Raw genomic sequence first — 26,414 nt, forward strand, 5'->3', positions numbered from 1 at the left:
GGAACCAGCAACCGCATCAGAACATCAACACCAAGCCGATGCGCGCATCTCCATGAATAGAACATTAACGACCAGCCACAGTAGTGGTGTGATTTTAGCCATGCAACCCAAACTATGGCGACTTGTTTTCTCTGCCTGTGTCCTCTTTAGAATGTTCACACTCAAATTCTAACTTAGCAATCTTTGAAATACGTAATCAACCAGGCTATGCGTTAATTGTGTGTTGACTGACCCTCTGTGTTGTATTACATTACATTTCGATATTTTACTAGGTTATTTAATTTTAGTGTGTCTTTCTCCTGATTTTCAGGCTTGCTTGCCGTGTAATCGTTCTTGCAGCACCAATTGATATGCTAATTTTTTCGCTACCCCCCTCCCTCTCTCTGCCTCCGCCCCCCCTCTGTATATTTAAGGCCACCACACAGAGACGATCACCCCTCTCTGTTACCTGTGTTACTCTCGCTATGTATCTTGGTAATATCTGTCTGCTAATATGTCTGTCTATAGTTTTCTGGTTAGATTTTATGTCGCTATTTCATTATACCTGATGATGATTGCTTGTGTTGCAATCGAAACGTCGTATTCTATTATTTAATTTAATTTATTATTTTATCTTTAGACGTGACTTAACCGAAAGAACCAAATAATAATTCCTGCAGTCACGAAAGTTCTAAAATTAAGACCAAACTATGGTCCCTGCGGTAAACCCAACTCTCTCACTCCTGAAGCCCTCTCGCCGTGGCCAGGAGACCTCCTCATTGGCATCCAGCCCCTGGATATATTTCTGCCATGCGCAAGAATGGAATTACAAATAATCTGTAAAACAAGGTCACGCCTCGGATGTGCTGCCAACAGCACTGGGATAAACTCATCTCCACGTGGGAGGGGGCCCCTCGAGGTTTAACTGCGGGGCTATTTGTGGAGCTGTAAATCAACGACACCGATCCTGTTCCCCGGGGCCAGTCCCCAGCACTGCTCTCCCCGGGACCGCCCGCGACACAGCGCCGCGTATCTCGCCCGCCAGGCCGCCTCCAACCCGCGTATCTCGCCCAAGACGTGAGCACCACAGCCACGCGAGAGGCAACCTCTGGATGTATTTCGGGGATCGAGCCGCACCTTAGAGTGGAGCTGTTGACGCTCACTTGGCCGTTGTTTTGCGAGCTCCTCAGTAAAGTCTGTCGTGTCCTTGGCAAGGGACGCATCGGGTACACGACGAGGTGGATTACATGTATAGTCATCACAGACACTTGTTCAATCCACTCCTCACCCCCTCCCCCTCCCGCCCCCATCACTACCCCAAGGTATGTCGGTCATCGGGGTTGTTTGACCATACTTCACCACGGTGGTCTGCGCGGGTTGGTAGCACCGAGGAGACATTTCAGATATTGCTCGCCCCTGATGTGAGCTGTGGGTGGGAATTCAACTCAGGCCACGTGGTTTATAGCGCGACAGTGCACGAGGCACCAAGCGGCCATCCCCCATGTTATGATATGCGTGGATAGAAACAACAACAACAACAAAACACGTCTGGGAAACAGTGCTCCCTTTTCTCAACAGTGCTCCCTTTTCTCACGAGCGCCGTGTGATACCCGTCGCCTTTGGTAGCCCTGAGCCGGCGGTGGTAATTCCACATTATCATGGTGGTGACCAGTCTCGCCAAATGACAACACACTGCCGTTGGCTACCTACAGAGTAAAACAATACTTTACTGACCGTGGGGGAGATGATGGGCCCGGCTGACGAGCCACCAGGAGTTGATCTCTCGACTTTCAGCGCTCTCACCGCCTCGCCGGGACGGGGGCCAAATCCTCCGCGAGTCGAGCACCGAGCCGGAATATTGAATATACAAAAAAAAATTGATAAAATAAAATTCTAATTGGCACGGTTTCGGAATTCCCGTTGCACAATCTGGCGCTGGTTGTTTTGGCATCCCGTGTGCCAGGGTCAGTTTCTGCTGAAACGGCACGAACTTTTGACCCACAATAAAAACTCCCGAGCGAAGAGGCGACAATCAGACTCGTTCGTGCGCGCCGCTCCCTACCCAAGGTGTGCATGCGATGCACAGACAGCTGCTCGTTTTGTTGAGGCCGCGTAGCGCGCCGTGCGGTTGTATGCATGTCTGTTGTATGTTGAACTTCTTTTGCACCGTACGTAGCGAACCGCGCTCATCGGATGTTCGGCTTAATGCGTTAATCTCCCCGATGCGCTTACTGGCCGTGCCGTGCGTTGTTATGCACGATGTCCGACGTTTTGCTGCGCGCTGCCGGAAGCTTGTTCAGTAACCGAATTCAGATATGTCGGTCCCGTGCCGAGAGCCTCCTTTACCGAGCTCCTCAAGAAGCTCCGTGCAGCATGCGGGCCGAAACGTCGGCATCGCGCCTAGCAACAGCGCGACAACACAGAGCGGGAGGGGCGGGGCGGGGGAGGCGGTGCGGTGTCGTCGCCACTTCCCTTGGACACGTGGCTTGTTTGACCATACTTCACCACACTGGTCAGTGTGGCTTCGCGGACAACTGGTGGGAGGTGCAATGCCGGACTTGGGTTCGGACATCCCTCGCCGCTGCTCCGTGCGGATTGCGGGGGAAGGGAGGCCCCATGCAGGGCCGCTGGGTGCTAATCACTCGCCACCAATGTCAGCCGTGGCCAGGGGCCAAAGGCAGGGGCAGGTCACGGGGTTCATCGCGCGCGGTACCCGGACCCACTGCTCCACCGCTCCAGCCGGGCGTGACGTGGTGGCGCGTCGTCGTCGAGGAGGAGGAGGATGATGATGATGATGATGTTGTATCGTTGACATATCGCGGCGTCGTTCGTGCAAATTGCATCTCAAACGCCGTGGGGTTTGTAACCCGCTCACGGTTTCCGCGAGTGGGGAGAGCAGCCAGACCCGGACGCCAACGATCGCCCAAGCGCGTTTCGGGCGCAACACAAGCGTCCTTCTTCAGGTGGGGACAACGTAGCGCTCGGGGGGGGGGGGGGAGCGGAACCCCCTGTGCACGACATTCCGGGAGGAGTGGCGCCCAGAGTCTGGGCTCCGCTGTTTGTGGAATCAGAACCAAACCATCGACGTCCAGGCTGCTGGCGAGATGCGAGTCGAGTTTGAAATGTACTTGGATTTTGCTGGGAATTGTCACCGTGACATGTAGATGAACATTGAACACGTCATAATCGTAAAGATTGAACGTTTTAAAATTATTGTTGCATTCTTCCTCCGCTGCTATCCGAGTCCTCCAGTCCCTGTCGCCCATCTCCCTCGCCCCCTCCACGACGCGTCACGCGTTCATCGTGTGTTCATCGTGTGTTCATCGTCCGTTCATCGTCCGTTCATCGTCCGTTCATCGGGTATTCATCGTCCGTTCATCGTGTGTTCATCGTCCGTTCATCGTCCGTTCATCGGGTATTCATCGTGTGTTCATCGTCATTTCATCGTGTGTTCATCGTCCGTTCATCGTCCGTTCATCGGGTATTCATCGTGTGTTCATCGTCATTTCATCGTGTGTTCATCGTCCGTTCATCGTCCGTTCATCGGGTATTCATCGTGTGTTCATCGTGTGTTCATCGTCATTTCATCGTGTGTTCATCGTGTGTTCATCGTGTTCATCAAGTGTTCATCGTGTGCAAAGTGTGTGTGATGTGTGTGTTGTGTGTGAAGTGGTCATGTATTTCATGACCGACCACGTGGCTTGGCACCATCTACAGCGTCGCCACTCATTTGTCACTTTGGTGTCCCAGGTGGCGCTTGCAAATGAAACTCGAATCTTAATCTCGTGAGTTCTCAACCGGTTAAACGAAAAAAGCAACTTGAAGTCGAGCAATAGGAAAGTAATTTCATACTTAGGCTTCCGTGAAAATAAAAACACGATGATTATTATGATTCATAATTCGTTTATTTTGAGTCATATCATAACGGAGGTACCAAATTTAAATTCCTTAAGCAGAACCCTCCACCACCCGACGGCAGAGCCAATCGAACCCGCTAGTCATGGGGACAAAGATGACAACTGATTTGGTGCGTCAGCAAATCGCAGGAACGTTGAAAAACAAACCAGATTCTGGACAATCTTGTACGAACGACTTTTTTGCTGAAGACTACACTGAGCTTATATTTTTCCATTAAAAAAAATGTGTTTTCCTCTTTGGTTCCATGTCTGAATATTCTGCACGAGTATCAATAATGATTAATTACACACGGTAACATTTTGCTAAAGCGTTGCCAAACATTCTCTTCATTTTAATACCCAGAGTAAACAATTGGCTAATGTTTATCGCTGGGGTTAATCTATTATTGGTCACTGATTAACGGGCTCGCAGAGGGAACGCGTTTGGGGGTGACCTGTACGGACTGCGCTGTGTTAAATAAACGTGACTCGCGATGGCAGAACCTCCACATTCACCTCTGCAGATTAACTTAGAGTCTGGCTTACAACTCTTTACTGGACGTGCGTACATGACTGGACTGGGGAATCATCAACATGTCAAACAATCAAAGAACACAAATAATGCCAACAAGAACAATCGGAGAGCAGTGCAATTTAACATCGAGTGTGCTCAACGGAATTGGTTAATCATTCAAGGACACAATTGGATAGAGGGAGTGTGAACTTCGGGCAGACGAGATAGGTCTGGAGATTAAATGAACGCGCGAATGAGAGCAAGGAACGACAGCGGACAAGTGCGCAAAGAGACACGGAGACACGGGGAGCGGCACGCGCGCGCCGATTGAACCCCGGAGGGATTGGCGGCTGGGCCCCCCCCCCCCGCGGTCAACTCGCGATGGAGCTCCCAGCTGCCCGAGCGCGAGCCGCGTGCTCCGAGCACAGGCCCCCTCGCGGTCGGGTTCGGGCCCCGCGTCGCAGCCGCCCCGACCCGCGAGCGACCCAAACTCCTCGAGGGTGCCGAGTGGGTGGCCCGGCTGGGCCCTGCCCCGCCAGAAGTGCCGCTGGCCCCACGAGTCCGCTCTGCCGACACGTTGTTGTCCCTCCGAGAGGATGTGGCGCTGGTGCCTGGTGACTGCACCAACACCAACAACCACACAACCCCGCCATCACGTTCGTTCATGTGGCTACAGCCCTCTCTCTGTAGATGAAAACGTATCGGCTTCACCGTCACGCGAACAGCCAATCTCACAGCAGAGTGCGCGGGCGATGTGCGGTGCTCTCTAAGACGCTGGGAGGGAGTAAGGAGGGCGATCGAGGGATGTGTAAATGGGGACGTGTGAGTGTGTAAATGGGGACGTGTGAGTGTGTGAGTGGGGACGTGTGAGTGTGTGTATATAATCGGCGACGTTTCGGGCGAAGGCCCTTCGTCATAGCGTATTAACACACAGACCAGAGAGACAATGTTATTACGAGTTGGAGACCGCCCTTAACTCAATGGGAAGTACATTTTAAAAATGTTTTATGATGACTCAGTCTGCTAATAGGCAGATGAATAGTTACACTAATAGTAGAGTACCACACAAAGCCTTCAAGAACAACGATGTATTACTACGGAATAACCCCCTTTGTTTTAACGGGAAAATTGTAAAACGATGCTGGCACAATGCAAATAGCCCTGTTGCTATGGGTGCACCCCATCATAATGGCCACGACGACATGGCCATTATGATGGGGCACTAATGATTAAAATGAATCAGGGCCCTGTAATGATCCATAATGCGCGCTGGCCACATTAGCGAGTCGCCCAGGCGAGGAGGCTCGGGGCCGCCTCTCCCCCGAAGCTGCGTGCGACGCAGAGTGCCGCTGTTTGCCAGACGTCGCAGCGCGCACCTCAAGCTGCTGGCTGTTTCATGGACTTTGACGCCGTCATGCGAATAGGAGTCACGGCGAGCGGGGGAGGGGGGGCGATGGGTTGCATCGCGGAGGTGCAGCGCGTTGCCCAGTTACCCCGGACACGCCGGGTTGCGCACGAGGAGCCCTCGTGTCGTCTTCGTCGTCGTCGTCGTCGTCTTTGTGAGAAGCCGGCAGCGGCGGAACGTTGGCCTCGATTGTCTGCCGCTGATGATGTCTGCACGTAGAACTTCTTTCGCGCCGTACGTAGCCAATTAAGCACAACTAGCAGTTGGACAGGAAAGAGTTTTCAATCTAGACGACGATGTAAACATGCACGTAGCTCCGGTGGCCTCCGACTATCGGAAGGGAAGAGCGTTCCAGACGGCCGCAGAAGCAGCGGCTGAAAGCGCCGCGCGATGATGCGGCGACGACGATGATGATGACGACGACGATGACGACGATGTTGGTCCTATAGCTCGGTCTCCTGCAACCGACAAACCCCGTCGTAGTCGTTGCACCTCCATGGGCAGGGTCTCGCGGGAAGGGCGAGGCGCGACCCGCTTCCACCGGCGTCGCGCCGGCCGCAGCCTCCGCGTGGCAGGGCGCGCGCTGGGGGGGGGGGTGGCCCGGAGGTGCAGCACCCCGGGGGGTCCTCGTCCACGATGGAGAAGTCTTCACCTCTCATGGCAGGGGCTGCGCGCCCTCGGCTGGTTCGTGAGCCAGGGCCGATCACCAACCATGAAGTTCCAACCCGGCGCGGGCTCAGATGAACAAAAACACAGAAATCTCGACAAAGCGTTGTGTGAGTTGCTAGAGCACCGAGACAGCTGAGTGCCGTTGCAGATGAGAGCGACGGACGACGTCTTTGATCGAGAATCAGGAGGATTGTCTGACACTCGCTGTTTTACTTTGCCGCACGCAGCGCTCACAATTCTCCGGAGATCGCAGCGGGAGAGAGGCCGGAACCGCGACGCTTCTTCTTCTTCTTGACGTGGAATCTGGAAGTGAAGGGGCGCGTTGGGGATTTGTCACGGACGGGCTCTGACGGTGCAGAGGTCCCTGACATCGGCACGGTCAGTGGGGGAGGGGGGGCAGACCCATTGTGCCACCAGGCCGCGTTTGTTTCAGCGGTCTTCCCTCTGCTCACGGGAGTCCGAGAAGATGGCACCGGTCCTGACATCGCCTGCCTCGTTCATAGCTGCTGGGGAAACACTGAGTCCACACACCACACTGAGTCCACACACCACACTGAGTCCATACACCACACTGAGTCCACACACCGCACTGAGTCCATACACCGCACTGAGTCCACACACCACACTGAGTCCACACACCACACTGAGTCCACACACCGCACTGAGTCCACACACCACACTGAGTCCACACACCACACTGAGTCCACACACCGCACTGAGTCCATACACCACACTGAGTCCATACACCGCACTGAGTCCACACACCACACTGAGTCCACACCACACTGAGTCCATACACCACACTGAGTCCACACACCACACTGAGTCCACACACCACACTGAGTCCATACACCACACTGAGTCCACACACCACACTGAGTCCACACACCACACTGAGTCCACACACCACACTGAGTCCATACACCACACCACACTGAGTCCATACACCGCACTGAGTCCACACACCACACTGAGTCCACACACCACACTGAGTCCACACACCGCACTGAGTCCACACACCACACTGAGTCCACACACCACACTGAGTCCACACACCGCACTGAGTCCATACACCACACTGAGTCCATACACCGCACTGAGTCCACACACCACACTGAGTCCATACACCACACCACACTGAGTCCACACACCACACTGAGTCCACACACCACACTGAGTCCACACACCACACTGAGTCCACACACCACACTGAGTCCACACACCACACTGAGTCCACACACCACACTGAGTCCATACACCACACTGAGTCCACACACCACACTGAGTCCACACACCGCACTGAGTCCATACACCACACTGAGTCCATACACCGCACTGAGTCCACACACCACACTGAGTCCACACACCACACTGAGTCCATACACCACACTGAGTCCACACACCACACTGAGTCCACACACCACACTGAGTCCATACACCACACTGAGTCCACACACCACACTGAGTCCACACACCGCACTGAGTCCACACACCACACTGAGTCCACACACCACACTGAGTCCACACACCGCACTGAGTCCACACACCACACTGAGTCCACACACCACACTGAGTCCATACACCACACTGAGTCCACACACCACACTGAGTCCACACACCACACTGAGTCCATACACCACACTGAGTCCACACACCACACTGAGTCCACACACCACACTGAGTCCATACACCACACTGAGTCCACACACCACACTGAGTCCACACACCGCACTGAGTCCACACACCACACTGAGTCCACACACCACACTGAGTCCACACACCGCACTGAGTCCATACACCACACTGAGTCCATACACCGCACTGAGTCCACACACCACACTGAGTCCACACACCACACTGAGTCCATACACCACACTGAGTCCACACACCACACTGAGTCCACACACCACACTGAGTCCACACACCACACTGAGTCCATACACCACACTGAGTCCACACACCACACTGAGTCCACACACCACACTGAGTCCATACACCACACTGAGTCCACACACCACACTGAGTCCACACACCACACTGAGTCCACACACCACACTGAGTCCATACACCACACTGAGTCCACACACCACACTGAGTCCACACACCACACTGAGTCCACACACCACACTGAGTCCACACACCACACTGAGTCCATACACCACACTGAGTCCACACACCGCACTGAGTCCATACACCACACTGAGTCCATACACCACACTGAGTCCATACACCACACTGAGTCCATACACCACACTGAGTCCACACACCACACTGAGTCCATACAGAGCGCTGATTCCACACATAAATGTTAACGACAAATGAAATGCAATGTTGTGACGACAGATACATTTCTGTTAATTATTGATGTAACCCACAATCCTACTGTGGCAGCACTTTAATACGTGTTGTATCATTGAACTCGTGTTGTATTATTGAACTCGTGTTGTATTATTGAACTCGTGTTGTATTATTGAACTCGTTATCTTCACTGTAGGCTGCTGCCCAAGCGGTCACTCCAGCTCGCCAGATTTGTATTTTTTAAATTATTATTTTGGGTAAACGTTGCACAACGCTTCTGGACATACGGACTCCGCACAGCGTTCCGTCTGGCACGAGACGAGCACACCAACATTAGCACACCAACATTAGCACACCAACATTAGCACACCAACATTAGCACACCAACATTAGCACACCAACATTAGCACACCAACATTAGCACACCAACATTAGCACACCAACATTAGCACACCAACATTAGCACACCAACATTAGCACACCAACATTAGCACACCAACATTAGCACACCAACATTAGCACACCAACATTAGCACACCAACATTAGCACACCAACATTAGCACACCAACATTAGCACGCCAACATTAGCACGCCAACATTAGCACGCCAACATTAGCACGCCAACATTAGCACGCCAACATTAGCACGCCAACATTAGCACGCCAACATTAGCACGCCAACATTAGCACACCAACATTAGCACACCAACATTAGCACACCAACATTAGCACACCAACATTAGCACACCAACATTAGCACACCAACATTAGCACACCAACATTAGCACACCAACATTAGCACACCAACATTAGCACACCAACATTAGCACACCAACATTAGCACACCAACATTAGCACACCAACATTAGCACACCAACATTAGCACACCAACATTAGCACACCAACATTAGCACACCAACATTAGCACACCAACATTAGCACACCAACATTAGCACACCAACATTAGCACACCAACATTAGCACACCAACATTAGCACACCAACATTAGCACACCAACATTAGCACACCAACATTAGCACACCAACATTAGCACACCAACATTAGCACACCAACATTAGCACACCAACATTAGCACACCAACATTAGCACACCAACATTAGCACACCAACATTAGCACACCAACATTAGCACACCAACATTAGCACACCAACATTAGCACACCAACATTAGCACACCAACATTAGCACACCAACATTAGCACACCAACATTAGCACACCAACATTAGCACACCAACATTAGCACACCAACATTAGCACACCAACATTAGCACACATTTGTTGTTGGTAAAGTTGCTATTTTGTCTTATTCCTTCTTCTGAATCACGTTTCACAACCACAACAGAACCTCCATCCCCACCGAGTCGCACAACAATAACAACAACAAAACCTCTATCCCCACCGAGTCGCACAATAACAACAACAACAATACCAACAACAAAACCTCCATCCCCACCGAGTCGCACAACAACAACAACAAAACCTCCATCCCCACCGAGTCGCGCAAGGGCCACAACTTCACCCCGTGGCCTGGCAGCGCTGCCACCTCGGTGGTCATCGCCCGGCGACGCGAGACACCTCGACGACGTCGTCCTCGTATCATCGTCATCATCATCGTCATCATCGTCGTCGTCGTCGTCAGCAGCCGTGATCTATCCACTGTTGGATGAAGGCCTCCCCACACATTCCCCCCAAGCGCCCGCTACGACCTAGCACGGTCTCGTGACCACTCCACCTTCACCACTCCACCTTCACCACTCCACCTTCACCACTCCACCTTCACCCTTCACCACTCCACCTTCACTCTTCACCACTCCACCTTTACCATTCACCACTCCACCTTCACCCTTCACCACGTCATCTCTGCCGCGTGCGCTCCACTTGCTCAGTGGTTGTTGTATTCCCCCGAGCATCAAACACGGCAGCTACTACACCAGCGGCGCAGTGTTTACACACCGCAACAGGTACTCATTTGACGCTGAGTCGATCTAGGGGAGGCCCAGGACGAGTTCAGATATTCGTCGCTGGTGTTGACCGTGAGCAGGAATCGAACTCGAGTGGCCGGGTTCGCAGCACAGCGCGGCGCTAACCGCTACGCCGCCGCCGCTTTCACTCGCACGCGTCTCTCTGGATGTCTCGTCTCACATCTCTGTGCGGTCAATCCTTGCTCATGGGGGTGGGGGAGGCACTGCCGCCCTCTCGTTACGTGTCCTGCCCAAGTCGACCTGCAATGTCAGCTGTCAGTATCTGGGCGGAGTGAGAGCCGCACTGAGACCCGCGATCAGGGCGATGCCTCCACCTCGGCGCACGTCCACAACGTGTCGTGTTCTCTCTCTCTCCCCCTCTCTCTCTCCCCCTCTCTCTCCGCGTCTCTCTCCGTTTCATTACAAGACCGATGCTGCTCATCAGCGCACTTTTTCCCGCTTTGGTTCCCATTTTCTATAAAAAAAAAAGTAAGCTATTTAAAAATGTGACGACTATTTACATTTTTTTTTACCAGGTAAGGCCCACTGAGACATGTGGATCTTTTCACAAGTAACGTGGCCACGAATCGTAGCTGAACCTCTCGGCTTGCCACGTGGACATTTATCGCAGCCGAGTTCTCTCCGCGCATGTTTCTAAACGTGGAAGGAAACCCCGGACAGCCCCAGAGAACGATCCACGCGACCACGGGTAGAGGAAACATTCACACTCTGAATGTGCAGCAGGTGTCAAGGGTCGGGAACGAACCCACGACCAGGCGAGGTAGTTAACGTATCGCCACCCTCGTTCGAGGGACACTGATATATCACAGCGGGCCACGTGCACTGAAAGTAATACAACGCCCTTCTTGTGAAGGGGTGTGGGGTTTTTTTGTTTACCCACGAGAAGTTGGGTCCCACGACGGGGGTGCAGCCGAGCCCCCGAGCCCCGGCGTGCTTGTGTTTGATGCTTTAGGGCCTTGTCCGTGTGGGGCGTTTCTACACCACCCCATGGATCGGCCGCCGCCCGAGTCACGTCAGGTGAGCGCGCAGTCTGAAGGTGACTTTGGCCACGTGTTGTGGTGAACTCGATGAACCCCGGGCCGTGAAACACAACAACATTGAGACGCGGAGGAATAAACGACTCCCGCAATAAACGCGATGGAGATTCGTATCGCTCCGTGGGGGTGGGGTGGGGGGGTCATCTCAAAGTTCACGCAAACACCGTGGCTTGTTGCTTAGTTTGGAGCAATGTCCTTGTTATTGGAAAATGAATAGCTTAATTGACCTGCTGTACAGAACTCATTACTAAGTCTTTCCCCTCTCCAAGGTCACCTTCGCACGAGCCGGTGCCCCACAACTGCATCGCCACAGCTCACGCCCGTGGACAGCAGCAGCGGCAGTGGCCACTCTCTATCCGCTGCTGAGTGAAGACCTCTCCGCGCCGATGCTACGATGCCACAACCACTCCTCGCAGTCCTGAGATGCTGCCACAATTCATCTCTCAGCCCTGCCTGATCGCCTGACCTCTTCGCTCCAACAAAACGTTCCCCTCGATGCCGCGGCTCCACGCATCACGCCAGGATGTGACCTGGTCATGACATCGTAAACAGTTGACCCCAACCACCGGGCGGAAGGGCAAATGGTTAAGCCACCCCGTGTCCCGTCCCCCTCGACCGCAGCTCCTTCGCGCAGACAACTCTCGCTGCGTCACATCTGCGACGCGATCGCGACCCCAGCCCCCGTGTGTCTTCATGCCCCCCGCCCCACGATTGCAAAATCAGTCCGCCCCACCCCCCTCCGCTGTTTGTAAAGTGGCGGCGGTGGTGGTGGTGGCGGCGGTGGTGGTGGCGGTGGTGGTGGTGCCCTCAGTTCCGCGGCATCCCAGCGCGCACGGCTGTCTCAGCCTCGCAGTGGCTGCGCCATCGGTAGAGTCCGAGGCGGCTGCTTGACGAGCCAGCGGTGACAGGGAGTGATGGGGGTAGGAGGCGGGGGGGGGCCCTGGCTTCTTACACAAGGGTCCAGCTTTAGTGGTGCGCACGCAGGGACCCGACAACAACAACAACATGAGACAGAGATGAATGCAAAAACGGTCACGTGCGTTACTTGATATATCTGATCTTATTTGTTTATAGTGCCTTTACGCAAGGCGCTTGACAGAGTAAAAAAACACACCGGTGAAACCATAGAATGGTTTAGATGGCAGGGGCATGCAACCAAAAAGTTACACTAAAATCTCAAGACTCGTTTGCAGGGTTCTGCAATATTGGGATGTGTATCCCGGACCGGTGGTTTGGTAGTTATCTTGAACCGCAGAGAGACTCTCCAGCCCACAATTAAAATAAAAAAAATCGACACATTCTGTCCTAAATGGATGAAAATAAACATAGAAAAATGTATAGGCGACGTTTTAGGCGATAGCCCTGTTGTCGCAGCATCTCTCTGCCATGGTGGTGCTGCTGGTGCGTGCGACTGCCGAGTCTGCGGGCTGGCGCTGTCCGTGCGCCGCTGCTCTGCAGCCCCGCATCAAGACGCGCGCGCGGCTCAAAAGGGCTGCTGAACAATTGGTCAACTGGCCGTCACCAGCACGAACGAGATAAGACTCGTGTGTGTCTCCTGCCGTGCTCTGACAATGGCGATTGTCTCCGCAAGAGAAACAAGTCGGAGAGGAATGAAACGGATCGATTGTCGGGACAATGTGAGACGGTGGGACGGATCTCTCCGTGGGAGACGCACCTCCGATTAGCAAGGTTGGCTACGAAAGTAGTTCAACATCCATACGCTGAAGATAGCTAAAGATGAAAATTGTCTGTCATGGACATCAACCCTTGGCTTATTAGGATGACACTACAGAGATACAAGCAAATATAAATTAAATGTGCAACTTTACTCCATCAGCCTTTTAATTGGCTTGCCAGATCAATATAATCCACCAGCCTTCGTTGAAGTTTGCAAACTCTGAACCGGGTTTGACCTCTTGGGTCTTATCAGCAGCCAGGATCCTCTAATAAATGAAACTTTTTTTTTATCACGGTTCTGAGCGCAGGGCCCCAAGGCACACAATACCAAGTGGAGAGCAACAATTAAAGCTGAGATAATAATTAATACTTTACATGTTTTTATGAGCCATGTTGTAAGAACTTGGGTAAATAGACGATGGGAGAGAATTGCACAGTGCAGCAGTGCTCGAGAACTATCAGAGAAAGACGTGGTGTAGCCTGCAGTGTGGTGAGGGAGTGGCGGGATGAATAGGTGAGTAGGTGGGTGAGTGTGTGTGGGTGGGTGAGTGTGTGTGTGGGTGGGTGAGTGAGTGTGTGTGGGTGAGTGTGTGTGTGGCTGGGTCATGTAGCCCGCATTCCCAGCCACCGCATGCCTAAACAGCTTTTGTCGGCCGGATCGAGGGGGCTAAACGGGCGCGGCACGGGCTAGAGAAGAGATGGAGTGATGTGGTACAGGAGGACGTGGAGCTGAGTGGACTTGCCGATGACCGGTACCAGCGGTGTCAAGATCGGCCTCTGTGGAGGAGGCTCGTGAAGGACGCTACTGGGCAGTTGGAGGCAGTCGCCCTCCAACAACAACAGAGGGCGGAGGAGCGACGCTCACAACATCGAGCGGAGCGCCGGGTGGCTAAAGCACAGCAAGTTGGCACAGTAGGGGGCACAGGTGGTGCATCAGCCAGTCATCTCGGTCATCTCAGTCAGTCGACCCGTGGCACCTGGGTCTGCCCCGTGACCTCCTGCCAGCGGGCATTCGACACTTCACGTGGCCTCAAGGTGCACATGGCTTGGCACAAGCGTCGTGGTGACGTCACCGTCACTTATTGGCGAATGGCGGTTGTTGTCGTTGTGAGCTGCAGTGTGGTGGTGTGTGAACACAGTGTGGAGGTGTGTGAACAGTGTGGTGGTGGGTGAACACAATGTGGATGATACGAAACGGTCAGCCGCAGTGCCGGATTAAGCTAGGGGCGGGGCCTGTAGCATGTGATGTTTTAAAGAGGCCCTAAATAAAAAAAAACACGTAAAAATTAAAACACAAATGTTTAACTTGCAACAGTAAAGTAATTGTATTTTTTTATTTGCTATACAGCCAGATAATACGAAAAATCGCTAACCTTAAACACCCAGTTGTTCGTAAAAGTTGAAGGCGGTATAGTACTATAGTAATAGAGCAAGTGCAGCATCACTGAACCGAAATGTATAGCTTGAAAGCATTTAGCGCGGGGCCCTTGAAAGTGCGGGGCCCGTAGCTAATGCGCATGTAGTAGCTACTACATATGTAGTAGCTACTACATATGTGGTACACATGTAGCTACTACAAATGTAGCTAACACATATGTAGCTACCTTTGCTACTCGGATAACCCGGCGCTGGTCGGCCTGGTAGACGGCGGCGTCACCACGAGTGGAGGCATCAGCGAGCGACACTCACGGGGACAAAGCTCGCGGTGGCAGCGGTAGAAGAAGAGAGTGTATCCGTGAATGCTGATTCATTAATCAAGCTGACGCTTTTGTGATGTACAGGTGCACTGAGTGACCAGGTACACTGAGTGACCAGGTGTGCTGAGTGACAAGGTACAGGTGGTACCGTACTTGCATCTTCCCACGTCTCTACTCCGTGAAGTTTGGTCAAAGTTATCTTGACCATACTTCATCCAGCAGTGGAGTGACAATAAGAGCTGTGCACGTACAACGCCCCGTCATGTACACAGAAGGCATTGCTTGCCAGGGACACGTGGAAGATGTCTGTGTGTGTACTCCTTGGATTAAATGCACGTCCCATTGTGATGTAGAAATCCGTGGAAGTTCTATCGGCAGTTGTGACTCCACGCTCCGGAGATCCGACTCCACGCTCCGGAGAAGGTCGCTCCGCATTCCACGTTTTTCCCTTCACCACCACATGTTTGTAGCCAGCCAAAACCCAACCACCGTGTCACGTGTGCATCCACCCGCCGCTTGCACAACGCAACTTGCTTTCCTAAATATAGAGCAACATAAAAAAAATCCACGTGTTTATTTTAATACACGAGCAACTATAGGCATGAGATACATTACAAATAAATATACAGTCTAATAATAATGTTTTATAGCATGGAGAGTAACTTGACCAGCATGGTGAAGTATGGTCAAATTGCCCTCAATGACCCCCATATGGGTGAGGAGATGCCCTGTTCATCCAGCAGCGGATTCACAAAGCTGCTATGCAACATGCGCACACACGTACCCCCCCTCCCCTCCCCCCAGAGAAACCACACAAACACATTTGCAACACGGCCAAGCAACACATAGTTGGAATGTACCAACGCGTGCCAACACAATCAGCGCGGGGGGGTGTTTTGTGACCAACCCCCCCGCCCCTTGCCTGGGCTCGGCACTTGGGGTGGGTGGAGCCGTCCCCCACCCCCCCCCAGACCACCAAAGCGGAGACGGCAGCGCCAACCCCCCCGCTCCAGCGCCACTGAATGGTCGCGCCCAGCCCCAGCTGCTGGTTAAATTTTGCAAAACAACCGAAGAATCAACAGATCAGAGCAAGTTGCGAGCGGGCAAGCGACTTCGCAGCGCGACCTCCACGGTAAACACACGTCTCTCTCTCTCCCTGCAACAAGATAACCACCGTAGGCTACAGAGACACACACACGTGTGTGTGTGTAGGATACCGAGACCCGTAAGGTGCCGCTGCATGCTAATGGAGTCAATCCCCGTCGTGGTCTAGAATTCGGCGCTACGCACGATACGGGGCGCTAGCATAGCGGCATCGAGTAGGAATTGTATGTACTTGTGTGTGTGACACACACACACAATGTACATACTTGTGTGTGTGTGACGGTACATTGATGTATATTGATATGTTGTGACACTGCAGATTTTAACATAAATTGTTCGTATGTACGCAATGATGTGTGCGTAAGTAATTGCAATGATGTGTATGTAAGTAATTGCAATGATGTGCGTGTTAATATTATACATTGTGATACTTGTTTGTGTATTTGCGTGTAACAGGGCGATATGTAAGTAATGTATACGTCGTGAGCCTATTAGCATTGAGCATGTAACACTTGTACGCGCGTATATAGTTGTGTGTGTGTTAAACTACAGTGATTTAATATCGCACGATTGAGGGCCATTTAAATTGTGTGTGTGTAGTTGGTGTGTGTGTAGTGAATTGTGTGTGTGTAGTGGTGTGTGTGTGTAGTTGTTGTGTGTGAACAACAGTGCTACAGAGTGCGTTACACTGGTACGAGTCGAGAAACACGTCCCATTGTTTGTCTCGGTGTCTCTTTGTTTAAATTGACACAATCCTTTGTTGAGGGGCAGCAGAGGTTAAGCCGCGCAAGCCGTCCTCGTTGTTGTCGTGGTTGTTGTGGTGTTAATTGATGGCTGTGATTGCTTATGGTACAAAAAATACATTCACGACTAAGATCCACAGTGTCGCCTTAACTGGCTGTTGGGCAAAGCGATGTTAGCGAGCACCTATTAAGGCCGGGGCGGTACACGAAGGGGGTGGGTGGCTATCACCGCTCCCGACCGCCTTTGTCTTTCCAAAACATATATATTTTTAATTACACCTCACCCAAGGTATGGTCCAAAAGAGTTTTTTGTTTGTTAGATCGTGTACATTTACGTTAGATCGTGTAAATTTACGCGATTTAATCCCCCCCCCAAAAAAACCTGGATATTGGTCGCGAAAACCCACGTGTTAAAGCAAGGTACGGTATTTATTTTAGGCCGAGTGTACCTAGAGGAGGCCCAAAACCGGTTCAAATATTCGCCGCTCTTATTGGGCGTGAGCGGGAATGTGAACAGACAAAGACAGACACACAGAGACAGACACGCACAGAGACAGACACGCACAGAGACAGACACGCACACACACAGACACGCACAGAGACAGACACGCACAGAGACAGACACGCACACACACAGACACGCACACACACAGACACGCACACACACAGACACGCACACACACAGACACGCACACACACAGACACGCACACACACAGACACACAACAACAACCGCCATTCGCCACTAAGTGGCGGTGACGTCACCACGACGCTTGTGCCAGGCCATGTGCACCTTGAGGCCACGTGAAGTGTCAAACGCCCGCTGGCAGGAGGTCACGGGGCAGACCCAGTTGCCACGGGTCGACTGACCGAGATGACCGAGATGACCGACTGATCACAGACACACACACAGAGACACACACACACAGGGCAGCAGGGGCAACACGTTGTTCGCCAGCCGGGGTGTTGTGGACAGAGGGGGCATCGCCAATGGCCCCGCCCATTGCGTGCCGTGTGCTCGCCTGTGCAGCTCTGGGGGAGACAAAGGCGGCCCAGGGCACAGTCGTCTCCTGCCCCTATGCGAATGAAGGCCACGTGGGGGGAGGAGGGGGGGGCCATCTTTGTTATTCCACCGTTACGAAGTGCATCACGAACAATAGAAAGTGACATTACGGATCGTGGTGTGCCGCTTGGTATCGTCGCACTCTAAGCGGGGGCCGCATGCAAAATGTGGTTCATGGTTTGAGACGGCACGGGCACGGTAGTAGATGATGATGATGGTGGTGGTGGTGATGATGGTGGTGGTGGTGGTGATGATGATGGTGGTGATGATGATGATGGTGGTGATGATGATGGTGGTGGTGACGATTGTGATGATGGTGATGATGATGATGGTGGTGATGTCGCAGCTCCGGGTGGCGTGAGTTTGAAGGTGGAGAGAGAGGGAGGAGGAGGCGGCGTTTAAATGGGCGAGTGTTGACCGAGTCGGGCTTGGCGTGCACTTTATTATATTTATTTAGCACAGTTATTTTTGGTTCGCGATAACTTGCGGTGTGTGAGTTTGTGTGCGGGTGCACGAGTGTGTGTGCGTGAGTTTGTATGTTTGTCTTGTGTGTGAGTTTGTGTGTTTGTCTTGTGTGTGCGTGAGTTTGTATGTTTGTCTTGTGTGTGAGTTTGTGTGTTTGTCTTGTGTGTGTGTGAGTTTGTGTGTTTGTCTTGTGTGTGTGTGAGTTTGTGTGTTTGTCTTGTGTGTGTGTGAGTGTGTGAGTTTGTGTGTTTGTCTTGTGCGTGTGGGTTTGCGTGTACGTGCGGGATTATCCGTGTGTGTGTGAGTTTGTGTGTTTGTCGTGTGTGTGTGTGAGTTTGCGTGTTTGTCGTGTGTGTGTGTGAGTTTGCGTGTTTGTCGTGTGTGTGTGTGAGTTTGCGTGTTTGTCGTGTGTGTGTGTGAGTTTGCGTGTTTGTCGTGTGTGTGTGTGAGTTTGCGTGTTTGTCGTGTGTGTGTGTGAGTTTGCGTGTTTGTCGTGTGTGTGTGTGAGTTTGCGTGTTTGTCGTGTGTGTGTGTGAGTTTGTGTGTTTGTCGTGTGTGTGTGTGTGAGTTTGTGTGTTTGTCTTGTGTGTGTGTGAGTGTGTGAGTTTGTGTGTTTGTCTTGTGCGTGTGGGTTTGCGTGTACGTGCGGGATTATCCGTGTGTGTGTGAGTTTGTGTGTTTGTCGTGTGTGTGTGTGAGTTTGCGTGTTTGTCGTGTGTGTGTGTGAGTTTGCGTGTTTGTCGTGTGTGTGTGTGAGTTTGCGTGTTTGTCGTGTGTGTGTGTGAGTTTGCGTGTTTGTCGTGTGTGTGTGTGAGTTTGCGTGTTTGTCGTGTGTGTGTGTGAGTTTGCGTGTTTGTCGTGTGTGTGTGTGAGTTTGCGTGTTTGTCGTGTGTGTGTGTGAGTTTGCGTGTTTGTCGTGTGTGTGTGTGAGTTTGCGTGTTTGTCGTGTGTGTGTGTGAGTTTGTGTGTTTGTCGTGTGTGTGTGTGTGAGTTTGTGTGTTTGTCGTGTGTGTGTGTGAGTTTGCGTGTTTGTCGTGTGTGTGTGTGAGTTTGCGTGTTTGTCGTGTGTGTGTGTGAGTTTGCGTGTTTGTCGTGTGTGTGTGTGAGTTTGCGTGTTTGTCGTGTGTGTGAGTTTGCGTGTACGTGCGGGATTATCCGTGTGTGTGTGTGAGTTAAGTGTGATTTGTGTGCCACAGTTTATCTATTTACAGTCGAACGGTTATTTTTGTTTTGCGATAATTTTCGGTGTGAGTTTGTGGTGCAGGGTGCGAGCGAGTTTGTGCGCTTTTTATGCGTGTGTGAGGCTGTGTGTGAGGCTGTGTGTGAGACTGTGTGTGATTCTGTGTGTGTGTGTGACGTGCTTGTCTGAGTTTGTGTGACTGTGTGTGTGTGAGATCCTGTGTGTGCGAATGTGTGTGACTGTGTGATGTGTGAGTGATCGTGTGTGTGTGTGGTGTGTGTGATGTGTGACTGTGTGTGTGTTTGTTGGTCTAAGACATCCGGGCGTGGTGCTGCCCCCCCCCTCGTTGGCCGCGCCGCCCTTCATTCGGTGCACCTCGCTAACAGCACTTGCCCCAACAGTCTGTTTAGTCTATACGGGGGATCTTTGTATTTTGTATAATCTATTTATTTTTCTGACCCTGCATCATTCATAACAAAGCACATCCATCAGCACTCCCACCGCACAACTACCCCCAGTTGCGTATCGTCACGTAAGCGGCACCACAATAGGCGCATCAACGTCAGACACAGAGAGATCCCCCTCTTAGCATTTACCGGGAAGTTGTGGCCAGCGCTGTTAGCGAGCACCTATTAAGGCCGGCATGGCGCACGAGGGGGTGAGTGGCTGTTCAACAACGAGCCCGGCTGGCCGCCTTTGTCTCACCAATGCTGATGTTTACACACCGCACCAGGTACTTACTTGAGGCCGAGCGGACCTAGGTGAGTCCCAGGACCGGTTCAAATATTATATCCACACCACCTACCCCCGCACCTCCCGATTTAGCACGGTTGGCCACGTACGGTGCGAAGGAAGTTCCGCATCCATGCTTACACCATCGCCAGCACCAAAGACCACCGTCAACACAACCATCACAACCACACAACCACCACCACCACCACGACCACCACCACCCCCATCATCCCGAGAAGCCACGCTGTGGTGACGTCACACGAAACCCCAAACGAATCTGCCGTTCGGCGCTGGCTCACAGATATTCACCCCCCCCTCTCTCTCTATTCTGGAGATTTGATTTTTTCCCCTGCTCTAGATCTTGGCTGCCGAGTCGTGTGGGTTTGTTTACATAATAGATGACGTCACCATGCAAGTGCACGAGGTCTCTGGGTGGGTTGCCGCTGCTGTAATGCAATGAGGCCAGATGTGTAAACACGCCTGGACTGACTCATGATAATAAAGCTGCCTTCTTGAGGAAGCTCGCATCTCGCTCGCATATCCGACTTTCTCCTGCCTTAACAGTTGGGGGCAATGGTGCAGCCCTACTTGCACTATACAGGTAGCTCTGGAGGGCTAAATTTGGCCTACTCTTCCACGCTGGCCAAATGTATTGGAAGATATACTGACACTTATCCCCACGACACGTGGTCTCTGTGGTGCCGTACCCATTTATACTGCCAAATGGACAGAGTGGCAGGGTAGGGGGATTTAATAAACTTGCCTAAATGTTTCAACTAATGAACAAGAGCTTCATCTTTCATCGGATTCCTCCAGCCGAAATAAAGATTCTGATTCTGAACTGCTTAGCCGGGAGGTCGAATTGGACTGGCGACCTTTAGATTGCAAGTCCATTGTTTTAACCGATAACAATTCAGAGTTTTGAGAACATGACCCTGATGTGAATTGAGAATACCCCTCTGTGCTTTTAATGCCTTCCAAAGTCGTTGATTTGGAAAAAAAAAAGTTCTGACCGCGCATTCATATTCTTTTTCTCTTGAGTGTGGGGTGCATTATCCGTGTGATCGTTTAATTGGTTTTCTGTTTTCACGGTGGGGCTGGGCAGCGATGGCGGCACAGTGGTTCGGGGAGCACATTTCGTCACCGTGCAGCTTGGCCACCCGAGTTTGATTCCGGGCCACGGCCAACATCGGGCATCGGCGGCGAGTCGTCGATCTGAACTGGGCCTGGGCACACACCCGCCTCTGTCGCCTCCGTGACTGCCTCAGCATGGGGAGGAATTCGTCCAGCAGTGGATTGACAAAAGGCTGTGTTTTATTTTAAACTTCGACAACCTACTGCCTAGCCCCTAGGGCATGGTGAAAGGTCAATAAATTTAATTGTTAATCATAAACTCGGTACAGCCTGTTGCACGCTTGACACAGGGAATGTGAAATGTACGGGGTGTGCATGTACAGTATTAGGAGGAGCGGTGGTTAGCGCACTGTGCCACGGTTAAATTCCTGGCCATGAGTAATATCAGTACATTGCAATACAATAATTTCACGATGGAGTACCCAGAGCACACATGCACTCCAGAGGGGTTCACACTCGTGACTCCACAAATAGATTGAATAATTCATCGCTAAATCCTTCTCCTTGGCCACCTTTCCACCCAAGCCTCTACACCACCCGGTATTCCCAGGCAGTAGTCTCCCATCAAAGTACTAACCAGGTTGAACCCTGCTTGGCTCCCCAGAGCTGACAGGTCTGGGCACGTCCAGGGTGATTTAAACATCGGCGTCCGAACCTGTTTTGAGCCGCCCAACCCTGGGTTGACTCCATCTGCCACGGGTACCCGCCGCTGCTGCTGCTGTGTGTTAACATCGCGACTGGGGAGACGAAGACGGCACCGAGCGTTGTTCTGGCCACTCCACATCCCCTTGTTTCGGCACATTTCCTCGCGGGTCCGTATGTCCAAACGTGGCTGCTCTGTTCTTATTTGTATTACGTGAAATAATGAAACTAATTTTCAGCCCATTGTCAATCTACTGCCGGATGAAGGCCTGTGGATGCTTTATCGGTCGTAGTGTTTGTTTAACCATACTTTACCATACCGAGCAGTGTGGGTTTGGCTTGTTGATGATAAGTGCCCCAATTAGGCACTGTGATTGATTCACATCTCACGCTTGGCCGTACTAATACGATAATACAGTAATGCTGTAATTACAGGACAGTGGTATAGCATGATTTACATTCAGAATGTAACACGTGCAGTCACCGCAGCAAGGCTTTTTATGAATACAGTCGAAAAGCAGAAGACGTTCCACTTTATTGTATAATATATTTTCAGAAAAATATGAGGAATTCGTTCGCGTGGCGCGATGGCAAAATTCTTGGCTCCTGATGGGAAGTGGTGGGGGGGGAACAAAAAATAACCGGGATAAAGAATCTTCTCGTCTCGTAGATTTACACAAAACATGGTGCCCAGACCTCGGTATAATTCTCCTCACGAATCTCTCCCTCCGCCTTGCCCCCCCCCCCGCCCCCCACAGTTTGCATAAAAGCGATCATCCAGCGCGTTGCTAACGCTACGGACGCGACGACACAACTACGCTTTTCATTCCCGTGCGAGCCTTTCTCTCGCCCTTCCTCCCCGACAGCGTCTCGCTGCTTTCTCCCTGCACCCCCATCGTAAGATGAGTCCAAGTCGGCAACACTCGCCTCTGTGTTGTAAACACGGGGGGAGGGAAGTCGTCAACAACCCCGCCGCCGCCGAGATTCTTCTACCGTGTTCCCCACGCAGCCTCAACGATCCAACACAGTTGTCAGCCGTTCAATGTGTTCTCAATATTCGGAGGGCATGGGTCGATTCAAGATTTTTTTTTTTATCTCTTGGACCATTTTAACGATTCGTTTGTATCATTTCCCATTTTAGCCGTATTGTTGGTACAGCTTTGTTTGACCCATTATTGCAAAACTAACATGATCATGTGCATAAATCTATTTGCGTGGATCATAAATTCGCAAATAGATTTTTACGTGCAGGTTGCAGCTGTGGAAATTCCACGGTCCTGCAACGTGTGGGCCAGGCTACCCTCGTGGGCACTGCTCCTGGCTTATCGCAGAGTAGCGGTACTTGTTCCGTAGGTCCGAGTGGGATGGCACCCCGACCTGGTGTTTGAACTCACGATCTGAATTTTAACTTTGCAGAAAGCCATTAGGTTGATCGGCAAGGTGACGTAAGAAAAACAAGTTTACATTTTTCTCATTCAATCGCCACACAGCCAAAGTGGTTGTTGTTGTTGCCCACTGCTGGGCAAACGCCTAACCCCATTTCTTCCATCTTTGAGGAGTTCTTTTCCAGTAGTGGCCTCGGAATCCTCCGCTAACGTGTCACTGTCTCTCCTGTGCGGCCTTCCTCCGGCTTGCTCTTCCCCCTACAACACAACCACCATTCCTCTCGTTGTCGAGTGCCCTGGCGCTCGTCAGCGTTGACATCATCCCCACTCATCTTGCCGCCGCCTCCTACTCCTCCCGCTTTTGTTTTGGGGCGGTGCGTGTGACGAAAGGAGCCCACGGAAAGCGGATGGACGTTTGCCGCTCGCACTCCCGAGCGCTGTGAATAAGCCACCGCTGCCTCCTCCGAAACCGTCCACGCAGCGGTGGTGGCAGTGATAAGAGACCCACGGGGAGCCCGCACGGTGCCCTTCAGGGAGGAGGCCGTCATCCTCCGGCGCTCGCCGATCGCAGGCCCATCCATCCACAAGCCGCCTAGAGACCCCAGCCGGAGCTGAAACACGTAGCGGTGTTTGCGCCCCGAATTCCTTTTGTTTGATTTCTTTCTGAGCGCCTAGTTTATTTAATTTTATTCTTTTGCCTTTTTTTAAAGGGGTAGTTTGGTATGCAGCCCGCGAGTTTGTGTGCTCACTGAAGGGGTTTCTTGTGTCCCTCCTGCATGCACAGTTATTCATTGTCCTGGGTTGGGGTCCATGAATCGTGGATGAAGGGAGGGAGGTGGCTCAGAGATTGATTGAGCAATTAAGATGCCGATTTGTAGTGACTTCTTATGGCTAATGGGCACCACCGACTCTTCTGCCAACCCTGGTATCGTGGTGAACGCCACGTCCGCTTGCTTGGCTCCAGATGTCCGTTCCGCCATTGCAGACACTTGAAAGGGTTTGAACAATCTTCGTAAAAGAGACGTGCAGTGGCTTTTTACTTAAGAGAGGTACGCCAGCCAATTACGACTACGATTCAGAGGTTAGCAATTTTTCCACCGTTCAACGACATGAGAGATAGTGCCCATAAAATGACCAGGGTGTCGGACGTGCTCGTACAAACTGACAATTTCCACTATACGCGACCAATATAATTCGTTTTGCCGCGTAGGGTGATGGAGAGTCGTAGGGACACATTTGGCCAGATGATTTCATGGCCTAACCCAAAAATCCACGACGCGTGCTTGCCTCTTGCTGAGATCCCGAATTGTGTAACGTACGTGTCAGATAAAAAATTGTCCCTATTGCTATTCTTGAAGCAATGGCAATTCCACATCCCAGTGGCCAAGACGAGGCCATATTTAAACAAGCACAGTTGGCCTCTCACCAAGGGGGTGCGTGAACTCGCCACGTGCTGCTGGTTTGGTGGAGCCGAGTAAAACAGTAACGGCACTGTTGTTGGTGGTGGTGGTGATAGTAGAGCTGACCCTGGCCAGGATTTGAACTCTGCCCTGCCATCTGCCCTGCTCTGCCAGCCGAGCAGTATCCTGCCGCCGAGAGCCAACACGCGTTTTACTTCGGAGTCGGCACTTTCTGGTTGTCTGCTCGCTTGCAGTTTTTTTTGACGGACCCTGTCATGCACCGTTGTTGAACTTTGGATCCCTGTCTCTGATGTCAGCGGTTCTGTTTGAACCAACTTTTTAAATGCGTCCCTTTGTGCTGAGTGGCAAACGGCATTCGCAGTTTTTGTCGGCCTTTTGCAACTCCCTCGTTGTTTATGGCGTCGCCCGTCACTGTCGGTTGGCTCTCCAAAGTTTATTTTTTGTTTGCATTTAATTACTTGTGCAGTACTTGTCGAGGCTTTATTATTCAGGACTGTCCTGCGTGGGGCGTTTGACCAATCCCATTTTCTTTTTAGCGCTTTCATTGCAAGGAAGGAAACCGGGCTGCCCGGAGAAAACCCATACTTACCAAGGAAAACACAAAACCCCCGCACACCGTTAAGACCAGCTACCTACGTCATGTACTGCTTCCTTACAGGCACTTTGCTGCCCATGAGTTTGTTTATCTGAACCGATCTCGGCGTGTACGGCGATCTACCATCCTAAATGTTCCGTCGGCTCGATTACACGAGCCCATTTTGAGCGTTGTACAACTTGCACAGCTGCCCTGGGTGTCCCCATCCAGGTTATTTAAGGGACCGTGTGGAATTGCCGTGCCAGGTAATCGTATCCATCCGTCTGTCTGGTTGTCCGAGGACACCTGACGAGATTTAATGAAGGCTATAACAGACCCTTATTAAAACAAAACGCAACACGTTCATCAATAACACAATAATGAGGCTATGACGATGACATATCGGGTCCTTGTAGCCACGCCCGGGATTCGGTGTCTTCTGAGCACGGGCTGTATAACTTTCATAAACTACAACATTGCTCAAGTGACAGATGCCAAACTCAACCACTCGGCTTACCGACGCACCATTGTCCATGTCAGTACTGATTTTGGGCAAGGGTGGCAATGGAATAATACCCTTGTTCACGACAACTTTCGTATGCAATGTGGGCGTACGAGTGCTGATCACACGTGCGTGTGTTACTGGGTGCGTGTGTTACTGGGTGCGTGTGTTACTGGGTGCGTGTGTTACTGGGTGCGTGTGTTACTGGGTGCGTGTGTTACTGGGTGCGTGTGTTACTGGGTGCGTGTGTTACTGGGTGCGTGTGTGTATATGTATATGGGGAGCCGGTAGTGCA

The 26,414-nt window shown here is 51.8% G+C and overlaps 1 protein-coding gene and 1 long non-coding RNA gene across 3 annotated transcripts in view; both read left to right on the forward strand.

The window, feature by feature from the left end:
• Positions 1-26,414, forward strand: part of LOC144949574 (uncharacterized) — a 207,398-nt gene that overhangs the window by 82,784 nt on the left and 98,200 nt on the right. The gene's annotated exons all lie outside the window — the stretch shown is intronic.
• Positions 16,209-26,414, forward strand: part of LOC144949566 (protein NDRG3-like) — a 51,214-nt gene continuing 41,008 nt past the window's right edge. The window contains exon 1 of one of the 2 annotated variants that reach the window (XM_078879506.1): positions 16,209-16,307. The gene's annotated coding sequence lies outside the window, so the exon portion shown is untranslated. The remainder of the gene's footprint in view (positions 16,308-26,414) is intronic. The other variant, XM_078879509.1, reaches the window with a different exon arrangement.

This window comes from Lampetra fluviatilis, chromosome 54, assembly GCF_964198595.1.
Source record: "Lampetra fluviatilis chromosome 54, kcLamFluv1.1, whole genome shotgun sequence".
In the NCBI taxonomy this organism is placed as follows: domain Eukaryota; kingdom Metazoa; phylum Chordata; class Hyperoartia; order Petromyzontiformes; family Petromyzontidae; genus Lampetra; species Lampetra fluviatilis.